The 14183-nt window shown below is 39.9% G+C and overlaps 1 long non-coding RNA gene across 1 annotated transcript in view; it reads right to left on the bottom strand.

Annotated features, from left to right (window-relative positions):
* Window positions 1-1488: 1488 nt before the first annotated feature.
* Window positions 1489-14183, bottom strand: part of LOC307193766 — a 212038-nt gene continuing 199343 nt past the window's right edge. The window contains exon 3 of the long non-coding RNA XR_013830408.1: window positions 1489-2774. This is a non-coding gene — a long non-coding RNA (uncharacterized lncRNA). The remainder of the gene's footprint in view (window positions 2775-14183) is intronic.

Raw genomic sequence — 14183 nt, 5'->3', positions numbered from 1 at the left:
GCCCTTTAAAAATGTTTGTTACAATAGCGCTCTCCAATAGAAATCCTACGACCTACACATTCAATTTTAAAATTTCTAGTAAACATATTTTAAAAAAGAAAAACGGTGAAATTAATTTTAATAATATAGTCAACTTAACCTAATATATCCAAGACTATCATTTCAATATATAACCAAAATTTAAAAACATGAATAAAAATAATTCAATACCCAGTGCATATTTTACATTTGCAACACATCTTAATGCATTCTACATGCAAAATTTTAATCTAGTGGCTGCTATATTGAACAGTATAACTCTACAATGTATGACGTCTCTCAGGAAGCTTTTTTGGTGAACTTTAGTCTATAGTACTGAAAAATATTAGGAATACAGAGCTATTACAAAGGAGTCAATATTTAAATTCTAAGTAATATCTAGCATGCAATTACTTAGAGAATTAATTACTGTATTGATTGATTATATTGTTCATTCAACAAATAGTTATTGGATCTTAAAATATGCTGTGCAACTTAAGAGGTTTCAAGATCCCTTGAGGGGTACAGTCAACAGTTACTTCCTGACTGTTCTGCAAAATAACAATCAGCTTTGCCTCTTCTGAGTATTTAGATACGATACAATTTAGCCTCCTTTGTTCTTCTGTGTAGAAGGGGGAAAGGAGGGCTCTGAAGGAGCTGAAGCCTACAGAGTGTCAGCTTAGAAGCAGGTCCCTGAGAGCTGGCAAAGGACTAATTCCATACACTGACATAGTAAGAATAATTTTGTAACTGCAATACTAGGAGAGGCAGCAAGGATACCCTGACTGAACAGTGCCTGAGGGCTGAAACCAAACACAACAAATAACTTTGATAACATGCTGCTATTTTTAATTGTGGCAGAAACTATACATGATTTGAAAATTACAGGAAAAAAAGAAAACGACGAAGAAAAAAATGCCTCTAATTCAACAACTTACACATATTTCCATTCACATTTATTTTTAACATCTTTATTGGAGTATAATTGCTTTACAATGGTGTGTTAGGTTCTGCTGTATAACAAAGTGAATCAGCTATAAGTATACATATATCCCCATATCTCTTCCCTCTTGCATCTCCCTCCTACCCTCCCTATCCCACCCCTCTAGGTGGTCACAGAGCACTGAGCTGATCTCCCTGTGCTATGCGGCAGCTTCCCACTATCTGTTTTACATTTGGTAGTGTATATATGTCCACGCCATCCATTCCCATTTTGATGCATTTCCTTTCATCCATGCCTACTCCCCACCACTTAATGTCCCAGGTCTCACAAGTCTGAGGCATGAGAAAATGTCACGCTTGCTTTTTATATCTAACTTGACAATGATATGGGCCACTCCTGCCCTCACGCAACCCCTACCAGCTTAACCCCCAGAAACTAGCTGCCTCGAGGGGTCTCCTGGCAGGCTTTCCTGGCAAGTCTCCTGCTGTCTCAGGATCATGCTCCCCCTGCCCCTCGCCCCTCCAGTTTCAACACTGTGGCATCCCACCTTGCCACCTCGCTGTGCCTGAGGCCCACCATCCTCATGACATCACTGCTCTCCAGGGCCACCCATCGGCAGTGACTATGTCCTCACTCTAGCCTAGCCAAGGGCCTTCTGCAGGTTCCCTCCATCAGTGTCTAACAGATGTGGCGACTGAGTCCATACAACACAAGTCACAGTCAGCCTTCTTCCTGCCTGTGGTCGGGGCTAACTCAGCTCTCACCAATCAGAGCTCTCCGGCATTTCTACACCTTCCAACTTAACCCCCAAATGGAGCTTTGCAAATCCAGACTAAGCCTCTCTTCCCAGGACTACCAACACTGGGAACACTCGTTCCTTTATGGAAACATCACCTTCAAGGGTGTGGTCTGGCCCTGTGGCCTCAGCAGGATAAACAAAGCAAGATAATCACTGCAGTCTAACAATGCTCTTCTCAAGGCCTGGACTAGAGTCTTGCCTTCTTTTTCCCATCTTCTTCTTTTTTTTTCCTTCCTTCCTTCCTTCCTTCCTTCCTCCCTCTCTCCCTTCCTCCTTTTTATAACTTTGCTTATCTAAAATGGTATGAAAATTTTTTCCTGTTATAAAAGTACAATACATTCCCACTGTAAAAATGAAAAATCCAAGTAAACAAAAAGACTCATAAACTTACCACTTCAGAGTTTACTGTTCTGCCATTCTAATACATTGATATATCAAGAATTTTAAACCTAAGGTAATTTCAAGTATTAGAGCCCTGGGATAACCTAAAAAGGACTGTGCCCCTCATTTAGAATTAAAAATAGACCAGAAAGGGGAATTCTAATAAAAATCTGGAGAAAAGTTGAGGGCTAAGTTTTGCTTGATAATAAATTAGTACTATCCAGTAATCCCCAAAGTGTAGGTAGGTATTTATTTAAGTAAAAGTTTATTTGTTAAAATAATTTCTTATGCTGCTTTACTAAAGGAATTTTAAATTTAAAACAATTAGTGATCACTGTGTTAGACTACCAAAACTATGACCAGAAAATTACCTAAAAGTAGAGAAAGAATTTTAATTTGAACCCCTAAGTTAAACATTAGTACCAGTACCATCATATCCACACTTAGGAAACATGGACCTCTGCTAGGACTTTTCAGCTAGTACTGTTTCCTTTCCCCTTCTTTTATGAGCTAATAAAAGCAATGTAAAATGGGGAATCAAAAGAAATCCAGATTCTAGCGTTAATGTTCTTACTACCTGGTGACGATTTCCTTGATATCAAACGGGGATGAGAAAATCTGTCTTAGGCAATTCTGTGAAGACAAAATAAGATATATGATGTGCAATAATTTTGAAATGCTATACTAATTGTATAAAATATGGTATTATTTTTTGGAAAAAATTACCTTTCAAGGGACTTTTAAAAACATGGTTGTTACTTTCATTAGAAAATTTTGGTGAAAAATGACACCGAAAGAAAAGAATCACTTAGCATTGCTCTACTCTTATATTTTAAAATGTTGAGATCTAGGTGCTTGAGATTGAAGATGTGTGAGTGACAAGCTCTGTCTTTTCCACAGGCATCTTTAGTTCCAGCCTTCTAATTTTAAGCTAACACCATTAGCTTAGTTTTAGCTATCATGTTTTAAAAATGTGCAAAATTCTGTTTTTGTAACCTAGACAGAATGCCACACTCACACCTCCATCACAGCCACTAATTAATCTCAGAGACGTTTCTCAGGACTTCAGTTATAAGACTTCATGCAAAACTAGCAAACAAAGATTTTGCTTCACACCATTTGAAATGAAATGGGTTTTTATAAGCTTTTCAGGGAACGTAACTAAAGAGTTGATGCTTCCTCATGGAATGCAGTGATATATTCAAAATTTAATGAGCCTACATGACAAAATCCTTTGCAACTCTACTAAATTTTGAAGAACAAGTCAATTCTTTCATTCGATGTACAGGACATACATGCTACCAACTAGCAAAGGAGTGTTTAGCAGATTCACAAATGCCCTCTCTACTACTGCTCCAGCTCCAGGGGCCATGGCATCAGCAGGTGTGTACCTGGAGGCACCTGGGGTGGGAGTGGGTGTGGGCAGACTGTCAACCCATTGCAAGGGTCTTTAACCATTTTCTTATTCCCTCACCGTGTTCACTACTCAGGGCTCTATACTTACCACCTAGTGCCTTCCCATGACAGATTATAAAGTTAGGCAGCATGATGGTGAATACGGCCCAATTTAAAGGATGCCCGAAAGACCCTTGTTTTCTTCTTTTCTTTCCCTCTCTCTCTGTTTGTCTGTCTTTCTGTCTGTCTCTCTCCTTCTCATACATATACACACAATTTGTCCAGATAGTAAACTCCATGTGATATATTCTAAATGAAGATCCCTTATTTATATACATATTTAAGGTAAAAGGGAAGTTCTTAACTCATTATTAGTCATCAGAACTAGATTTTGAATGAGTTTACCAGAATACCTGTCCAGTCAACTTGAAGAAGATAAAACTACATTCAAGAACTTTGAGATTGGGAGAAAATAGAAAAGAAAAACAGGTGTGAAGTATGAGGTACTCCTCAGGATAGCGTCTCGGGGGATGCTACATGGCCATGCCATGCCATGGGGCCTGAGGCAATCTCAGGACATTGGGCATCTTGAGGTGGGAGAAAGGCAGAGAAAGAGTGTTCAATTCCAAGCATTTTACAACCACCAACAGATAAATCAGGAGTTTAAGCAGCCTCATTGTAAAGGGAAGATCGCAAGCGTCAGGGGATTCCAGGTAACCTAGATTTTACTCACCTTGTGTTCTCTCTATGAAAGAAACTTTGGAACACTATATTAATTGTGAGTAGATAATCAATGATTCATTATCTCAGTATTTTAAAAGAGATTCTCAGAGAGGCAAAGAGGAAACAAAGAACCTAAACCAAAGAGAAAATTCTGAAATTCTCCTAGCAGAACAGTCCCAAACATTAGGAGATGAGTAGAAAAAGAGTAAGGATAGGAGAGGGAAGGGTACACAAATAAATTTGTATTTGTTTCTTCAGGACTATTGATTCAAGTGAGAGGAAGTAATAAGGAATATCAAAGGCCAAAATAAACATCAAAAGAGAGAGAAAGTCACCAAGTGAAATCCTCAGTCTGGGCATGTTGTGGCTGCAGGTCATGCTTTACTCGCTTTGACTTCATAGTAATGCTTGTGGGTTGGTGAGAGCTATCTAGACTCCAGATCGTTTTTCAGTATCTATGCCTCTTCCCTTCTCCACCCATAGCTGTTAAGTTACCACCCAGTGTCACATCCTTGCTTAGTACTCTCTCCATCCACCCACATCCACACACTCACGCACACGCACAGACACACACACACACACACACACACACAAGCACAGAGGCATAACACAGGGTGCTTACTTCACTTTGCTGCTCTTCTTGGCCAACTCTATTCCTGGAAACATGGTTGTTCACAGTAGGGAATACAAACTAAATGGGGCCTTTCTGCCTTCCATGGGAAAAATTACAGGGCCCCAAATAAGGGTAGATTTCTGGGGCATCAAACACCAAGAGCTCTGAGCTGTCTTCAAATGCATTTCAGCAGAACTTCCAGAAAACAAGATACTTGAAAAGCAATTTAGTTTATCAAAACCAAGACAAAATGCAAATAATGAACTTGAAGCAACAGCAGGACAAGTCAGAGAGAAAAACACCACTCACCTCCTTTCCTCCCCTACAGAACCATCTTGTTTTCAGAGTAAGGTTCTATTACCATGGGGACTGCTAAGAATATATGAGAGAAAGCAAAAGAGGGCTGTCACAGTGGGGGAAATTATCTGGCAGATCTGCATGGCAGGCGGTATTGTTTATAAAATCGTGGTTGAACCTTGTACCTGGGTAGACAGTGCCCAATGAAGATTTTTTTTTTAAACATCTTTATTGGAGTATAATTCCTTTACAATGCTGTGTTAGTTTCTGCTTTCTAACAAAGTGAATCAGCTATACATATACATATATCCCCATATCCCCTCCCTCTTGCATCTCCACATATATCCCCATATCCCCTCCCTCTTGCATCTCCACATATATCCCCATATCCCCTCCCTCTTGCATCTCCCTCCTACCCTCCCTATCCCAGCCCTCTAGGTGGTCACAAAGCACCGAGCTGACCTCCCTGTGCTTTGCAGCTGCTTCCCACTAGCTATCTATTTTACATTTGGTAGTGTATATATGTCCACGCCACTCTCTCACTTCGTCCCAGCTTACCCTTCCACCTCCCCATGTCCTCAAGTCCATCTTCTACGTCTGCGTCTTTATTCCTGTCCTGCCCCTAGGTTCTTCAGAACCATTTTTACTTTTTTTTAGATTCCATATATATGTGTTAGCATATGGTATTTGTTTTTCTCTTTCTGACTTACTTCACTCTAGGTCTATCCTCCTCACTAGAACCAGCTCAATTTCGTTTCTTTTTATGGCAGAATAATATGCCATTGTATATACGTGCAAAATCTTCTTTATCCATTCATCTGTTGATGGGCATTTAGGTTGTTCCATGTCCCGGCTGTTGTAAATAGAGCTGAAATGAAGATTGTGGCACATGACTATTTTGAATTATGGTTTTCTGTGGGTATGTGCCAAATAATGGGATTTCTGGGTCATATGGTAATTCCATTTTTAGTATTTTAAGGAACAGCCATACTGTTCTCCATAGTAGCTGTATCAATTTACATTCCCACCAACAGCACAAGAGGGTTCCCTTTTCTCCACATCCTCTCCAGCATTTATTGTTTGTAGATTTTTTGATGATGGCCATTCTGACTGGTGTGAGATGATACCTCATTGTAGTTTTGATTTGCATTTCTCTAATGACTACTGATGTTGAGCATCCTTTCATGTGTTTATTGGCAATCTGTATATATTCTTTGGAGAAATGTCTATTTAGGTCTTCTGCCCATTTTTGGATTGGGTTGTTTGTTTTTGTGATACTGAGCTGCATGAGCTGCTTGGAGATTAATCCTTTATCAGTTGCTTCATTTGCAAATATTTTCTCCCATTCTGAGGGTGGTCTTTTCATCGTGCTTATGTATTCCTTTGCTGTGCAAAAGCTTTGAAGTTTCATTAGGTCCCATTTGTTTATTTTTGTTTTTATTTCCATTTCTCTAGGAGGTGGGTCAAAAAGGATCTTGCTGTGATTTATGTCATAGAGGGTTCTGCCTATGTTTTCCTCTAAGAGTTTTATAGTGTCTGGCCTTACATTTAGGTCTTTAACCCGTTTTGAGTTTATGGTGTTAGGGAGTGTTCTAATTTCATTCTTTTACATGTAGCTGTCCATTTTCCCCAGCACCACTTACTGAAGAGGCTGTCTTTTCTCCATTGTACATTCTCGCCCCCTTTATCAAAAATAAGGTGACCATAGGTGCATGGGTTTATCTCTGGGCTTTGTATCCTGTTCCACTGATCTATTTTCCTGTTTTTGTGCCAGTACCATACTGTCTTGATTACTGTAGCTTTGTATTATAGTCTGAAGTCTGGGAGCCTGATTCCTCCAGCTCCATTTTTCTTTCTCAAGATTGCTTTGGCTATGTGGGGTCTTTTGTGTTTCCATACAAATTGTGAACTTTTTAGTTCTAGTTCTGTGAAAATGCCATTGGTAGTCTGAAAGGGATTGCATTGAATCTGTAGATTGCTTTGGGTAGTATAGTCATTTTCACAATGTTGATTCTTCCAATCCAAGAACATGGTATATTTCTCCATCTATTTGTATCATCTTTAATTTCTTTCATCAGTGTCTTTATAGTTTTCTGCATACAGGTCTTTTTTCTCCTTACGTAAGCTTATTCCTAGGTACTTTATTCTTTTTGTTGCAATGGTAAATGGGAGTGTTTCCTTAATTTGTCTTTCAGATTTTTCATCATTCTTGCATAGGGATGCAAGATATTTCTGTGCATTAATTTTGTATTCTGCTACTTTACCAAATTTATTGATTAGCTCTAGTAGTTTTCTGGTAGCATCTTTAGGATTCTCTATGTATAGTATCATGTCATCTGCAAACAGTGACATTTTTATTTCTTTTCCAATTTGGATTCCTTTTATTTCTTTTTCTTCTCTGATTTCTGTGGCTAAAACTTCCAAAACTATGTTGAATAACAGTAGTGAGAGTTGACAACCTTGTCTTGTTCCTAATCTTAGAGGAAATGGTTTCAGTTTTTCACCATTGAGAATGATGCTGGCTGTTGGTTTGTCATATATGGCCTTTATTATGTTGAGGTAAGTTCCCTCTATGCCCACTTTCTGGAGAGTTTTTATCATAAATGGGTGTTGAATTTTGTCAAAAGCTTTTTCTGCATCTACTGAGATGATCATATGGTTTTTATTCTTCAATTTATTAATATGGTTTATCACATTGATTGGTTTGTACATATTGAAGAATCCTTGCATTCTTGGGATAAACCCCACTTGATCATGGTGTATGATCCTTTTACTGGGCTGTTGGATTCTGTTTGCTAGCATTTTGTTGAGGATTTTTGCATCTATGTTCATCAGTGATATTGGTCTCTAGCTTTCTTTCTTTGTGACATCTTTGTCTGGTTTTGGTATCAGGGTGATGGTGGCCTCGTGGAATGAGTTTGAGAGTCTTCCTCCCTCTGCTATATTTTGGAAGAGTTTGAGAAGGATAGGTGCTAGCTCTTCTCTAAATGTTTCATAGAATTCGCCTGTAAAGCCATCTGGTCCTGGGCTTTTGTTTGTTGGAAGATTTTAAATCGCAGTGTCAATTTCAGTGCTTGTGATTGGTCTGTTTATATTTTCTATTTCTTCCTGGTTCAGCCCTGGCAGGTTGTGCCTTTCTAAGAATTTGTCCATTTCTTCCAGGTTGTCCATTTTATTGGCATATAGTTGCTTGTAGTAATCTCTCATGATCCTTTGTATTTCTGCAGTGTCAGTTGTTACTTCTCCTTTTTCATTTGTAATTCTGTTGATTTGAGTCTTCTCCCTTTTTTTCTTGATGAGTCTGGCTAATGGTTTATCAGTTTTGGTTATCTTCTCAAAGAAGCATCTTTTAGTTTTATTGATCTTTGCTACTGATTCCTTCATTTCTTTTTCATTTATTTCTGATATGATCTTTATGAGTTCTTTCCTTCTGCTAACTTGGGGCTTTTTTGTTCTTCTTTCTCTAATTGCTTTAGGTGTAAGGTTAGGTTGTTTATTTGAGATGTTTCTTGTTTCTTGAGGTAGGATTGTATTGCTATAAACTTCCCTCTTAGAACTGCTTTTGCTGCATCCCATGGGTTTTGGGTCATCGTGTTTTCATTATCATTTGTTTCTAGGTATTTTTTGATTACCTCTTTGATTTCTTCAGCGATCTCTTGGTTATTAAGTAGTGTACTGTTTAACCTCCATGTGTTTGTATTTTTTACAGGTTTTTTCCTGTAATTGATATCTAGTCTCATAGCATTGTGGTCAGAAAAGATACTTGATATGATTTCAATCTTCTTAAATTTACGAAGGCTTGATTTGTGACCCAAGATATGATCTATCCTGGAGAATGTTCCATGAGCACTTGAGAAGAAAGTGTATTCTGTTGTCTTTGGATGGGATGTCCTATAAATATCAATTAAGTCCATCTTGTTTAATGTATCATTTAAAGCTTGTGTTTCCTTATTTATTTTCATTTTGGATGATATGTCCATTGGTGAAAGTGGGGTGTTAAAGTCCCCTACTATGATTGTGTTACTGTCGATTTCCCCTTTTATGGCTGTTAGTATTTGCCTTATGTATTGAGATGCTCCTATATTGGGTGCATAAATATTTATAATTGTTATATCTTCTTGGATTGATCCCTTGAGCATTATGTAGTGTCTTTCTTTGTCTCTTGTAATACTCTTTATTTTAAAGTCTATATGGTCTCATATGAGAATTTCTACTCCAGCTTTCTTTTGATTTCCATTTGCATAGAATATCTTTTTCCATCCTCTCACTTTCAGTCTGTATGTGTCCCTAGGTCTGAAGTGGGTCTCTTGTAGACAGCATATAGATGGGTCTTGTTTTCTGTATCCATTCAGCCAGTCTATGTCTTTTGGTTGGAGCATTTAATCCATTTACATTTAAGGTAGTTATCGATATGTATGTTCCTATTACAATTTTCTTAATTGTTTTGGGTTTGTTATTGTAGGTGTTTTCCTTCTCTTGTGTTTCCCGCCTAGAGAAGTCCCTGAAGCATTTGTTGTATAGCTGGTTTGGTGGTGCTGAATTCTCTTAGCTTTTGCTTGTCTGTAAAGGTTTTAATTTCTCTGTCAACTCTGAATGAGATCCTTCCTAGGTAGAGTAATCTTGGTTGTAGGTTTTTCCCTTTCATCACTTCAAATATGTCCTGCCACTCCCTTCTGGCTTGCCTAGTTTCTGCTGAAAGATCAGCTGTTAACCTTATGGGGATTCCCTTGTATGTTATTTGTTGTTTTTCCCTTGCTGCTTTTAATATTTTTTCTTTGTATTTAATTTTTGATAGTTCGATTAATATGTTTCTTGGAGTGTTTCCCCTGGATTTATCCTGTATGGGACTCTCTGTGCCTCCTGGACTTGATTGACTATTTCCTTTCCCATAATAGGGAAATTTTCAACTGTAATCTCTTCAAATATTTTCTCAGTCCCTTTCTTTTTCTCTTCTTCTTCTGGGACCCCTATAATTCAAATGTTGGTGTGTTTAATGTTGTCCCAGAGGTCTCTGAGACTGTCCTCAATTCTTTTCATTCTTTTTTCTTTATTCTGCTCTGCAGTAGTTATTTACACTGTTTTATCTTCCATGTCACTTATCCATTCTTCTGCCTCAGTTACTCTGCTATTGATTTCTTCTAGAGAATTTTTAATTTCATTTATTGTGTTGTTCATCATTGTTTGTTTACTCTTTAGTTCTTCTAGGTCCTCGTTAAACGTTTCTTGTATTTTCTCCATTCTATTTCCAAGAGTTTGGATCATCTTTACTATCATTACTCTGAATTCTTTTTCAGGTAGACTGCCTATTTCCTCTTCATTTGTTAGGTCTGGTGGGTTTTTGCCTTGCTCCTTCATCTGCTGTGTGTTTATCTGTGTTCTCATTTTGCTTATCTTACTGTGTTCAGGGTCTCCTTTTCGCAGGCTGCATGTTCATAGTTCCCATTGTTTTTGGTGTCTTTCCCCAGTGGCTAAGGTTGGTTCAGTGGGTTGTGTAGGCTTCCTGGTGGAGGGGACTGGTGCCTGTGTTCTGGTGGATGAGGCTGGATCTTGTCTTTCTGGCGGGCAGGGCTGCATCCAGTGCTGTGTTTTGTGGTGTCTGTGAACTTATTATGATTTTAGGCAGCCTCTCTGCTAATGGGTGGGGTTGTGTTCTTGTCTTGCTAGTTGTTTGGCATAGCATGTCCAGCACTGTAGCTTCCTGGTCGTTGAGTGGAACTGGGTCTTAGCATTGAGATGGAGATCTCTGGGAGACCTTTCGCCATTTGATATTACGTGGAGCTGGGAGGTCTCTGGTGGACCAATATCCTGAACTCGGCTCTCCCACCTCAGAGGCACAGGCCTGACATGCAGCCAGAGCACCAAGGCCCTGTCAGCCACATGGCTGCTAGGGCTGGAGGGTTTCCTGAAGAGGTGGGAGGTGGCTGTGGCTTACCATTGGGACAAGGATACTGGCAGCACAGGTTCTGGGAAGTACTCCTTCCAATGAAGATTTTTGATGTTTTTACTTCATCCATTAGCTGCAAGTATGAATTCATATGAAAATGATTTGCTCTGTAAATGCCTGTTTCTAGATTAATTTCAGCTGAGAAAACTCAGCATCCACAATACATAAAAACTTGCTGAGATGCCAAAAAAATCTCTCGTAAGGCTTCCTTGCCCTCATGTCTGTCCCACTGCCTGGCATTCAGTCACTCCTGGACATTGACCTGGTGTTTGCCGTGTGTATAAGAAGCTGTGCCAGATACTTTGGGGGCATGAATCAGATGTGTCTCTGTTTTCAAGAAGCTCACAATCCAGGAGCGAGCTGAGCAGATACACAAGTAAATATGGTAGTGAAACCTCAGGTAATCACCAGTCAAGTCCATTTCACCTGCCTTCACTAATCAAGGTCCCTTTTTTTAATATAAATTTATTTATTTATTTATCTTTTGCTGCTTTGGGTCTTCGTTGCTGCACCAGGGCTTTCTCTAATTAAGGGGAGTGGGGACTACTCTTTGTTGCAGTGCCAGGGGTTCTTTTAACTGTTGCTACAAAAGACTTGCAGGTCCTCCAAGCAGCAGGTAGCCTAAACAAGAATATGTCTGTCAGCTGTTTTGCAGGAACTTGGAGTCGGCTGTGTGTAGTTGGAACTGAGCTGATTAGGACTGGATAGGACCACTGACCCTCTACCTGGACATGTGTGAGTGTCCACTTGGTGACCTGTTGACATCAGCGGTCCGAAAACTTCACCCTCAGATCATGCTAAGGGACTCTATGTTTGAATGCAGAGGCCTGGAGCTTAGTTACACTTGCCCAGAATCACAATTACTGCACCTTTTTTCAATCACCTTTCCCCATTCTCCCCATGCCTCAGACTGTGCTGCTGCTATATTCTTTATCCCATAAATACCCTGAGCCCTTTGCCTTTAGGGGGAGGGGAACCTGAGACTTTTTCTCCCATCTCCTTGCTTGGCTGCCTTGCAAATAAGCCCTCTCTTTGCTGCAAACCTCGGCGTCTCAGCAGCGTTTTGGCTTGCTGTGTGTTCAGTAACAGTATCAAGTAGAAAGTAATAGGAGCCCTAGGAGAAGCAGAGAGATGGGGCTACTGGGATCCGCAGGGAGGGGAGCCACTCCTATGTAGAGCTGTCAGGAAGGTTTCATGCAGGAGGTAGGCTGAGCCCTGAGGGAGATGGGGGCCTGGTTCCCCTCAGAGGGAAGAGAATAAGCGAAGCACACGCCAAGGTTCTCAAGGAACAAGAGCATATGGGGATATAGTTTGGGAACAGATTTGAAGGACCTTGAAAAATAGGTGAGGAGATTTGGACTTTATTCTGAGGGCCACAGAGACTAGTGAGTGTCCAGAAGCCCCAGGTAAAGGCTGGGCCTTAAGAGTTCAAGTTAACAAAGGTACTGACGTGGAGGAGAGACCATCCCGAGACTGCTGCAGGAATCCAGGCAAGAGGGGTGAGGGCCCACCTCTGGAGGAGGGGTGCTAGAGCATGAGAGCAAGTGGTGGAAGAAACAAATGAACGTGCATTGACATATAGCTAAAAAGGCCAACGTGGAGAAGCTCTCCACGCATCTTGGTCCTCTCCACCCATTAAAAGCAGCAGCAGGGGGTGGGCAACTCACTATGACTGGCAGCACCTAGGAATTTTCCCTTTGTTCCAAACAGGCTGCTTGTATATATGCTTAGAGCAGTTGAGGATGAGTAAGGCAAAAGAGTGGTTCTACTCTTACAGCAAAAAGACTTAGGGCTGATAGAAAATAAAGTTGTTTTGAAAGCAAAAAAAAGAAGTATGTGGGGTGCCATATCTCACAAATGTTTAGACAGTGGTCATGTTTCACAACGTTTGTGGCTTTCAGAAACGCCGCTTAAATGGATTTTACCAGAGGGAACAAGGCTTCTTTCCATGGGCTTCTTTATCAGACCTGTAAAGTATCGATAGTGCCAGGGCCTGGAGGCTGGGAGAGTCTCAAAGGTCAGATTAAACCAACTCAGTTCTCCAGGTCTAACATGACAAGCCGCAATGTAGATGGCCACTTTAAGCATCATTTGAGAGTGCCATGATCATCAGAAAATACATTTCCAAGAGAGCTTCTGTGGCATCTAAACAAGTTCTCACACTGCATCCGAGAAAAAAGCCAGTTGCTGTGCTAAATGAAGGATTTTGGGATCTCTTTGGTGATAGGAATGTTTGAAGGAAAAGGAACTTACTTCTTGGATATCGCGTCCACTAGATGCGCAGAGCAAGGCAGGTTTTTGTTTTGCTTTCCTGAGCAGATCAGTTACTGCGTTAAATCCCAACCAAACAACCTGGAGAAAAAGATTCACGAGGTGTCAAATCAGATGTTTAATTTCCACAGAAAGTACAAAGGGGAATGTTTTGAAATCCTGTTTTGCAGCCACAATTCACATTCTTTGCACTTGTATATTCCCATAGGTTTTTGTTCACGTGAGGCAAATATGGAATTTGACAAGCTCTACACAGAGTGGGAGACAGGAGCAGCCTCCATGGTGTCGTCTTTTAAATGATGTTGTGTATCTGGGGAGTAAACTGATGGCAGTCCAGGCTCCTTTGGCATAACGTAGCACGTGCATATTAATGACGTCACTACTGTGTGACTAAATCCAGTTTTTATGCTACTATTTACTATTTATTGAATGCTGTTTTATTTAAAAATATAGTAAATTGATACTTACATATTACTATATATAAAATACATACCATATATTAATATGTTAAAATATAGTAATATTTATATATAGTAATATGCTAAGAGTTTATGTACATAATCACATTTAATCCTCACAGCAACCCTCTGGGGAAGCAGTATTACCCCTATCTTGCAAATGAGAAAATGAGGCTCAGAGAAGTGAAGGGTATAAATCAGAGCTGGGATCTGGTACCTCCACTGAGCCGCCCTTAAGGAACAAGCGGCTATGTCCCTGCTTTTTTCTTACATTGCATTCTCCTGCTCTTTCCCTGGTTGACCCTTTTGTTCTTTTTCTCTAGCCTGTCCTTTAAATGTAG

This window comes from Stenella coeruleoalba, assembly GCF_951394435.1.
Source record: "Stenella coeruleoalba genome assembly, chromosome: 11".
Lineage (NCBI taxonomy): Eukaryota > Metazoa > Chordata > Mammalia > Artiodactyla > Delphinidae > Stenella > Stenella coeruleoalba.
Note: the sequence above shows the minus strand (reverse complement) of the source record. Positions and strands in the feature narration are given on the sequence as shown.